Raw genomic sequence first — 9,081 nt, forward strand, 5'->3', positions numbered from 1 at the left:
ATAAAAATTTGAAACTTTTGCTCTGTGAAAGTCCCTGTTAAGAGAATGTAAAACCATGCCAGAGGCTAGGAGAAAATATCTGCAAATCACATATCTGGTAAGGGACTTGTATCCAAAATACTCAAAGAACTCTTAAAGCTCCACAATAAGAAAACAAACATTCTGGGACTTCCCTGGCAGCCCAATGGTTAAGACTCCATTCTTCCACTGCAGGGGGCATGGGTTCAATCCCTGGTCGGGGAACTAAGGCCCCACATTCCCCATGGCACAGACAAAAATTTTTTTTAATAAATAAATAAGAAGAAAACGAACGTTCCAATTTAAAAATGGGCAAAATATTTGAACAGAAGCCCCATCTAAGAATATAAGCAGATAGCAAATAAGCACATGAAAAGATGCTCAGCATCACAGGTCATTAGGGAATTGAAAATTGAAACTACAATGAGATCCACCACACACATACTATAGAATAGTCAAAATCCAAAACACTGATAACAAATGGTGGCAAAGATGAAGAGAAACAGACACTGCCATCATAGCTGCTGGTAATACAAAATGTAGCAGCCACTTTGCAAGAACATTTGGCAGTTTTGTACAAAGCTAAACATAGGCTTACTGTAAGATCCAGAAACACTGCTCCTAGGTATTTACCCAAATGAGTTGAAAACATGTCAACACAAAAACCTGCATGTAAATTTGTATAGTACCATTATTAATAATTTCCAAAATCTAGAAATAACCAAGATATCATTCAATAGGTAAATGGATATACTTTCATACTGTAGAGTGGAATATTTTTCAGTGTGAAAAAGAAATGAGCTACCATGCCACAAAAACACATGGAGGATACTTAAATGAATTAAATACAAAATCAGTCAGTCTGAAAAGACTACATACTATACTATTCTAACTATATGACATTCCAGAAAAGGCAGAACAATAGAGACAATAAAAATATCAGTGCTTGCCAGGGGTTCTGTGGGAGGGAGAGAAGGATGGATAGGTAAAGTACAGAATGTTTTTGGTGAAATTATTCTCTATGAGACTTTAATGATGGATACATAATACTATGCATTTGCTAAAACCGATAGAACTGCACAACAAAATTAATAAAACTTAGTGTAAAGTATAGATCTTTGTTAATGATAAGGTATCAGTATTGCTTCATTTATTGTAACAAATGTACCACACTAACAAGATAATAAGGGGAACTACTGTGCATAGAAGGACTGGGTTATATGGGAATGCCCTGTTTTACCTGCTCAATTTTCCTGTAAATCTAAAATAGTTCTACTATATAAAGTCTATTAATTCTTAAAAATCAAAGCTGCTATGATCATAGGATAATCCTCATCTTAAAGATTATTAATTTGGTACACATTGTCAGAAGAATTCATAGATAAAAATATCTTGAAGATTTTTTAAGCTATGAATATGAATTCTGTAGTTTTGATGATTCCACAATTGAGCTGAATGCTCTTATATTTGCATTTTAATCTGGCATTGTAAAATATCAAGATAAATGGTAAAATACATTCTAAGTAAAGAGAAATTAAAATCTTAAAATTAAAAAAAGGTACCATTTACCTTAGCATCTTGATGGTTTCTTATTATAATCTCCAATTGCAATTTATTATGGTTGTAGTAATATATACTCCTATCAACACTGGGAGACTCTTCATTTCCATAAACAAACTTCATCACTTATTATTAAAATTGTTTTTAAACTTTATGAATTGGATGGTCTTAAATGATAGCTTTAGGTTTTTTGGTTTTGTTTTGTTTTATCTTTATTGGGGTATAATTGTTTAACAATGTTGTGTTAGTTTCTGCTGTATAACAATGTAAATCAGTGATATGTATACATATATCCCCATATACCCTCCCTCTTGTATCTCCCTCCCACCCCCCTAGGTGGTCACAAAGATCTCCCTGTGTTATGCAGCAGCTTTCCACTAGCCATCCATTTTACATTTGGTAGTGTATATATGTCAATGCTACTCTCTCACTTTGTCCCAGCTTACCCTTCCCCCTCCCCATGACCACAAGTCGATTCTCTACATCTGAGTCTTTATCTTTATTCCTCTCCTGCCCCTAGTTTCATCAGAAACATTTTTTTTAAGATTCCATATATATGTGCTAGCATACAGTATTTGTTTTACTCTTTCTGACTTACTTCACTCTGTATGACAGACTCTAGTTCCATCCACCTCACTACAAATAACTCAATTTCATTTCTTTTTTATGGCTGAGCAATATTCCATTGTATATATGTGCCACATCTTCTTTATACAATCATCTGTCGATGGACACTTAGGTTGCTTACATGTCCTGGCTATTGTAAATAGTGCTGCAATGAACATTGTGGTACATGACTTTTTAAAAATAAATTTATTTATTTATTTATTTATTTATTTATTTATTTATTTATTTATTTATTTCTTTATGGCTGCATTTGGTCTTCATTGCTGTGTACGAGCTTTCTCTAGTTGCAGCGAGCAGGGGCTATTCTTCGTAGCAGTGTGTGGGCTTCACATTGTGGTGGCTTCTCTTGTTGCAGAGCACGGGCTCTAGGAGTGAGGGCTTCAGTAGTTGTGGAACACAGGCTCAGTATTTGTGGCTCGTGTTCTCTAGAGCACTGACTGAGTACTTGTGGAGCACAGGCTTAGTTGCTTCACGACAGGTGGGATCTTCCCAGACCAGGGCTTGAACCCATGCCCTATGCATTGGCAGGAGGATTCTTAAACACTGCGCCACAAGGGAAGTCCCAACATGACTCTTTTTGAATTATGGTTTTCTCAGGGTGTATGCCCAGTAGTGGGATTGATGGGTCATATGGCATTTCTGTTTTTAGTTTTTGAAGGAACTTCCATACTGTTTTCGATAGTGGCTGAATAAATTTACATTCCGATCAACAGTGCAAGAGGGTTCCTTTGTTTTCTCCACACCCTCTCCAGGATTTATTGTTTCTAGATTTTTTGATGATGGCCATTCCGATCCGTGTGAGGAAATACCTTGTTGTGGCTTTAATTTGCATTTCTCTAATGATTAGTGATGTTGAGCATCTTTTCATGTGTTTGTTGGCAATCTGTACGTCTTCTTTGGAGAAATGTCTATTTAGGTCTTCTGCCCGTTTTTGGATTGGGTTGTTTGTCTTTTTGATATTGAGCTGCATGAGCTGCTTGTATATTTTGGAGATTAATCCTTTGTCAGTTGCTTCATTTGCAAATATTTTAGCCCATTCTGAGGATTGTCTTTTCATATTGTTTATGGTTTCCTTTACTGTGCAAAAGATTTTAAATTTTATTATGTGCCATTTGTTTATTTTTGTTTTTATTTCCATTACTCTAGCAGGTGAGTCCAAAAGCATCTTGCTGTGATTTATGTCATAGAGTGTTCTACTTATGTGTTCCTCTAAGAGTGTTTTAGTATCTGGCCTTACATTTAGGTTTTTAATCCATTTTGAGTTTATTTTTGTGTATGGTGTTAGGAAGTGTTCTAATGTCATTCTTTTACATGTAGCTGTCCACTTTTCCCAGCACCACTTATTGAAGAGGCTGTCTTTTCTCCATTGTATATTCTTGCCTCCTTTGTCAAAGACAAGGTGACCACATTTGCCTGGGTTTATCTCTGTGCTTTCTGTCCTGTTCCACTGATCTATATTTCGGTTTTTGTGCCAGTACCATACTGTCTTGATTATTGTAACTTTGTAGTATAGTCTGAAGTCATGGCGCCTGATTCCTCCAGCTCAGTTTATCTTTCTCAAGATTGCTTCTGCTATTCTGGGTCTTTTGTGTTTCGATACTAATTGTAAAATTTTTGTTCTACTTCTGAGAAAAATGCCATTGGTAGTTTGATAGAGATTGCATTGAATCTGTAGATTGCGTTGTGTCATTTTGACAATGTTGATTCTTCCAATCTAAGAACATGATATATCTCTCTATCTGTTTGTATCATCTTTAATTTCTTTCAACAGTGTCTTATAGTTTTCTGCATACAGGTCTTTTGTCTCCCTAGGTAAGTTTATTTCTAGGTATTTTATTCTTTTTGTTGCAAAGGTGAATGGGATTGTTTCCATAATTTCTCTTTCTGATCTTTCGTTGTTAGTGGATAGGAATGCAAGAGATTTCTGTGTATTAATTTTGTATCCTGCTGCTTTACCAAATTCATTGATTAGCTCTAGTAGTTTTCTGGTGACATCTTTAGGATTCTCTTTGTATAGTATCATGTTATCTGCAAACAGTGACAGTTTTACTTCTTCTTTTGTGATTTGGATTCCTTTTATTTCTTTTTCTTCTCTGATTGCTGTGGCTCAAACTTCCAAAACTATGTTGAATAATAGTGGTGAGAGTGGGCACCCTTGTCTTGTTCCTGGCCTTAGAGGAAATGGTTTCAGCTTTTCACCATTGAGAATGATGTTGGCTCTGGGTTTGCCATACATGCCCTTTATTATGTTGAGGTAGGTTCCCTCTATGCCCACTTTATGGAGAGTTTTTACCATAAATCAGTGTTAAAGTTTTTGAAAGATTTTTCTGCATCTATTGAGATTATCATGTGGTTTTTATCCTTCAATTTGTTAGTATGGTGTATCACATTGATTGATTTGCGTATATTCAAGAATCCTTGCATTCCTGGGATAAACCCCACTTGATCATGGTGTATGACCCTTTTAATGTGCTGTTGGATTATGTTTGCTAGTATTTTACTGAGAATTTTTGCATCTATGTTCATCAATGATATTGGTCTGTAATTTTCCGTTTTTTTGAGACATCATTGGTTTTGGTATCAGGGTGATGGTGGCCTCGTAGAATGAGTTAGGGAGTGTTCCTCCCTCTGCTATATTTTGGAAGAGTTTGAGAAGGATACGTGCTAGCTCTTCTCTAAATGTTTGATAGAATTTGCCTGTGAAGCCATCTGGCTCTGAGCTTTTGTTTGTTGGAAGATTTTTAATCACAGTTTCAATTTCAGTGCTTGTGATTGCTCTGTTCATGTTTTCTATTTCTTCTTGGTTCAGTCTTGGAAGGTTGTAGTTTTCTAAGAATTTTCCATTTCTTTCAGGTTGTCTGATTTATTAGCATATAGTTGCTTGTAGTAGTCTCTCATGATCCTTTGTATTTCTGTCGTCTCAGTGGTTACTTTTCCTTTATCATTTCTAATTCTGTTGATTTGAGTTTTCCCCCTTTTTTCCTGGTGAGTCTGGCTAATGGTTTATCAATTTTGTTTATCTTCTCAAAGAACTAGCTTTTAGTTTTATTGATTTTTGCTATTGTTTCCTTCATTTCTTTTTCATTTATTTCTGATCTGATCTTCATTATTTCCTTCTGCTAACTTTGTTTCTTTTTGTTGTTCTTCTTCTTTCTCTGATTGCTTTAGGTGTAAGGTTAGGTTGTTTATTTGAGATTTTACTTGTTTCTTGAGGTAGGATTGTAGTGCTATAAACTTCCCTCTTAGAACTGCTTTTGCTGCATCCCATAGGTTTTGGGTCATCGCATTTTCATTGTCTTTTGTTTCTAGGTATTTTTTGATTTCCTCTTTGATTTCTTCAGTGATCTCTTGGTTATTTAGTAGCATATTGTTTACCTCCATGTGTTTGTATTTTTTACTGTTTTTTTTCCTGTACTTGATATCTAGTCTCATAGCGTTGTGGTCGTAAAAGATACTTGATATGATTTCAATTTTCTTAAATTTACCAAGGCTTGATTTGTGACCCAAGATATGATCTGTCCTGGAGAATGTTTCATGTGTACTTGAGAAGAAAGTGTATTCTGTTGTTCTTGGATGGAATGTCCTAAAAATATCAATTGTCTATCTGGTCTAATGTGTCATTTAAAGCTTGTGTTTCCTTATTTATTTTCATTTTGGTGGATCTGTCCATTGGTGCAAGTGGAATGTTAAAGTCCTCTACTATTATTGTGTTACTGTCGATTTCCCCTTTTATGGCTGTTAACATTTGCCTTATGTATAGATGTGCTCCTATGTTGGGTGCATAAATATTTACAATTGTTATATCTTCTTCTTGGATTGATCACTTGATCATTATGTAGTGTCCTTCTTTGTCTTTTGTAATAGTCTTGTTTTAAAGTCTATTTTGTCTGATATGAGAATTACTACTCCAGCTTTCTTTTGATTGCCATTTGCATGGAGTATCTTTTCCCACCCCTCACTTTCAGTCTGTATGTGTCCCTAGGTCTGAAGTGGGTCTCTTGTAGACAGCATATATTTTGGTCTTGTTTTTGTTTCCTTTCAGCCATTCTGGGTCTTTTGGTTGGAGCATTTAATCCATTTACATTTAAGGTAATTATTGATATGTGTGTTCCTATTACCATTTTCTTAAACGTTTTGTGTTTGTTTTTGTAGGCCTTTTCCTTCTCTTGTGTTTCATGCCTAGAGAAGTTCCTTTAGCATTTGTTGTAATGCTGGTTTGGTGGTGCTGAATTCTCTTAACTTTTGCTTGTCTGTAAAGGTTTTAATTTCTCTGTCAAATCTGAATGAGATCCTTGATGGGTAGAGTAATCTTGGTGTAGGTTTTTCCCTTTCATCACCTTAAATATGTCTTGCCACTCCCTTCTGGCTTGTAGAGTTTCTGCTGAAAGATCAGCTGTTAACCTTATAGGGATTACCTTGTATGTTATTTGTTGCTTTTCCCTTGCTGTTTTAAATATTTTTTCTTTGTGTTTAATTTTTGTTAGTTTGATTAATATATGTCTCATCATGTTTCTCCTTGGATTTATCCTGTATGGGACTTTCTGCACTTCCTGGGCTTGATTGACTATTTCCTTTCCCATGCTGGGGAAGCTTTTGACTATAATCTCTTCAAATATTTTCTCATACCCTTTCTTTTTTCCCTCTTTTTCTGGGACACCTATAATTCGAATATTGGTGTACCTAATGTTTTCCCAGAGGTCTCTGAGACTGTCTTCCATTCTTCTCATTTTTTTTTTCTTTATTCTGCTCTTTGGCAGTTATTTCCACCATTCTATCTTCCAGGTCACTTATCTGTTTTCTGCTTCAGTTATTCTGCTATTGATTCCTTCTAGAGTATTTTTAATTTCAGTTATTGTGTTGTTCATTACTGTTTTTTGGCTCTTTAGTTGTTCTAGGTCTTTGTTTGTTTGATCTTTAGTTGTCCTAGACCTTTGTTCTAGGTCTTTGTTTGCTCTTTAGTTGTTCTAGGTCTTTGTTATACATTTCTTATATTTTCACTATTCTATTTCCAAGATTTTGGATCATCTTTATTATCATTACTCTAATTCTTTTTCAGGTAGTTTGCCTATTTCCTCTTTATTTATTTGGTCTTGTGGGGTTTTATCTTGCTCCTTTGCCTGCAAGGTATTTCTCTGTCTTCTCATTTTGTCTAGTTTATAGTATTTGAGTCCTCCTCTCTAGAGGCTGCAGTGTCATAGTTCATTTTGCTTCTGTTCTCTGCTCCCAGTGGTGATGTTGGTCCAGTGGCTTATGTAGGCTGCCTGATGGGAGGGATTGGTGCCTGCGTTCTGGTGGGTGGAGCTGTGTATTTTCCCTTTCGATGAGCAGGGCCATGTCCAGTGGTGTGTTTGGGGGTGTCTGTGAGCTTAGTATGACTTTAAGTAGTCTGTATGTTGATGGGTGTGTTTGTTTTCCTGTCTTCTTTGTTGTTTGTTGTGAGGCGTCCAGTGCTGGGAACTGTTAGCAGTTGGGTGGAGCCAGGTCTTGGATTCAGATAGAGGCCTCCGTGAGAGCTCTCAGCAATTAATCTTCCCAGGAGCTGGGAATTCTCTACTCTTCCAGCATCCTGGGGTGAGAGCATCAGTACTCTCACCTCAGGGCTTCAGGCCTGACTTCCTGTTAAGAAACCAAGACCCTGCAATTCGCTCATCCCAGCAACAGAGGGGATTAAACAAAATAAGACTAACAAAACCCTAGACAAATGGTAAAAAGTAAAATCAAACAAACAAAAACAGAAACAAGGAATCCCGCACACACACAAAAGAAACAAAAACAGAATCAAATAAATTAAAAAGCAAGAGAACAACCAGACAAAAAAAGAACCCAAGAATGAAATCAAGCTATTAGAAAGAAAATTGACAAAAACAGAAAACCAAAAAACAAAACCAAAGCAGAGTGTCAACTGAATAATGAAGCAAAGAAACATAACAAACCGACAAAAATGATTTAAAAAAGAAAGAAAAAAGAAGAGAAAACTGAAAGAAGGCAGAACAACAGAAAAGCAACATATAAATATAAATATATATATATATAAGAAAATATATTAAAGAAAAAAAAAGACAAAGAAGACTCCAGAGAAACTGTAGAAAAAAATCAAACAAAGAAAAACAGAAACAAGGAAACACACACTCACACACACAATATACAAAAACGGAACCGAATAAAACAAAAATGAGAACATCCAGACAAATAGAAGAACTCAAAAACGAAATCAAACAGTTAGGCTCAAAGCTAACAAAAGCACAAAACCTAAAAACAAAACCAAAGCAGGGTGCCAACTGAAGAATAAAGCAAGGAAACAGAACAAACCAATAAAAATGATCAAAACAATATAAAATAAAATGAAATAAAAAGGGAAAAATCACAGGACAACCGAAAAGCAAAGTAGAAATGGAAATATAAAAAATAAAAATAAAAAATATAGGAAAGAAAAAGAAGAAAAAAATAAGAGAAAAGAACACAGAACAATAGCAAAGCAAAGTAAAAATTGAAATATATAAAAATAAAAAATATGTTAGAGAACATGAATATCCCAAAAGACTAAATAAAAAAAAATACTAAAACAACAACAAAGAAACAAAAAAAAAGGAAAGTAAGGGGGGGAAAGCCAGAACTAACAACAGAATGAAACAAAACATAATAAAATTAATAGTAATAATTACGTTTCCCTTGGGTCTCAGCTGAAAGTGTCCTTGCACATGCCCTGAGCCACAGCCCACCTCCAGCTCCTCAAGAGGCTCTCCTCTGCCTCTGGGCTGGTCTTCGGAGATTTTGTGGGCCCTGTGTGGACCACTCAGACTCTGATCTGGCCCATTTCCTGCGTGTGCTTGCCCCCAAAGTCCACAGCTGCCAGAGCTAGACCGTTTTCATTTGTGG

The sequence above is a fragment of the Eschrichtius robustus genome, chromosome X, assembly GCF_028021215.1.
Source record: "Eschrichtius robustus isolate mEscRob2 chromosome X, mEscRob2.pri, whole genome shotgun sequence".
NCBI lineage: Eukaryota > Metazoa > Chordata > Mammalia > Artiodactyla > Eschrichtiidae > Eschrichtius > Eschrichtius robustus.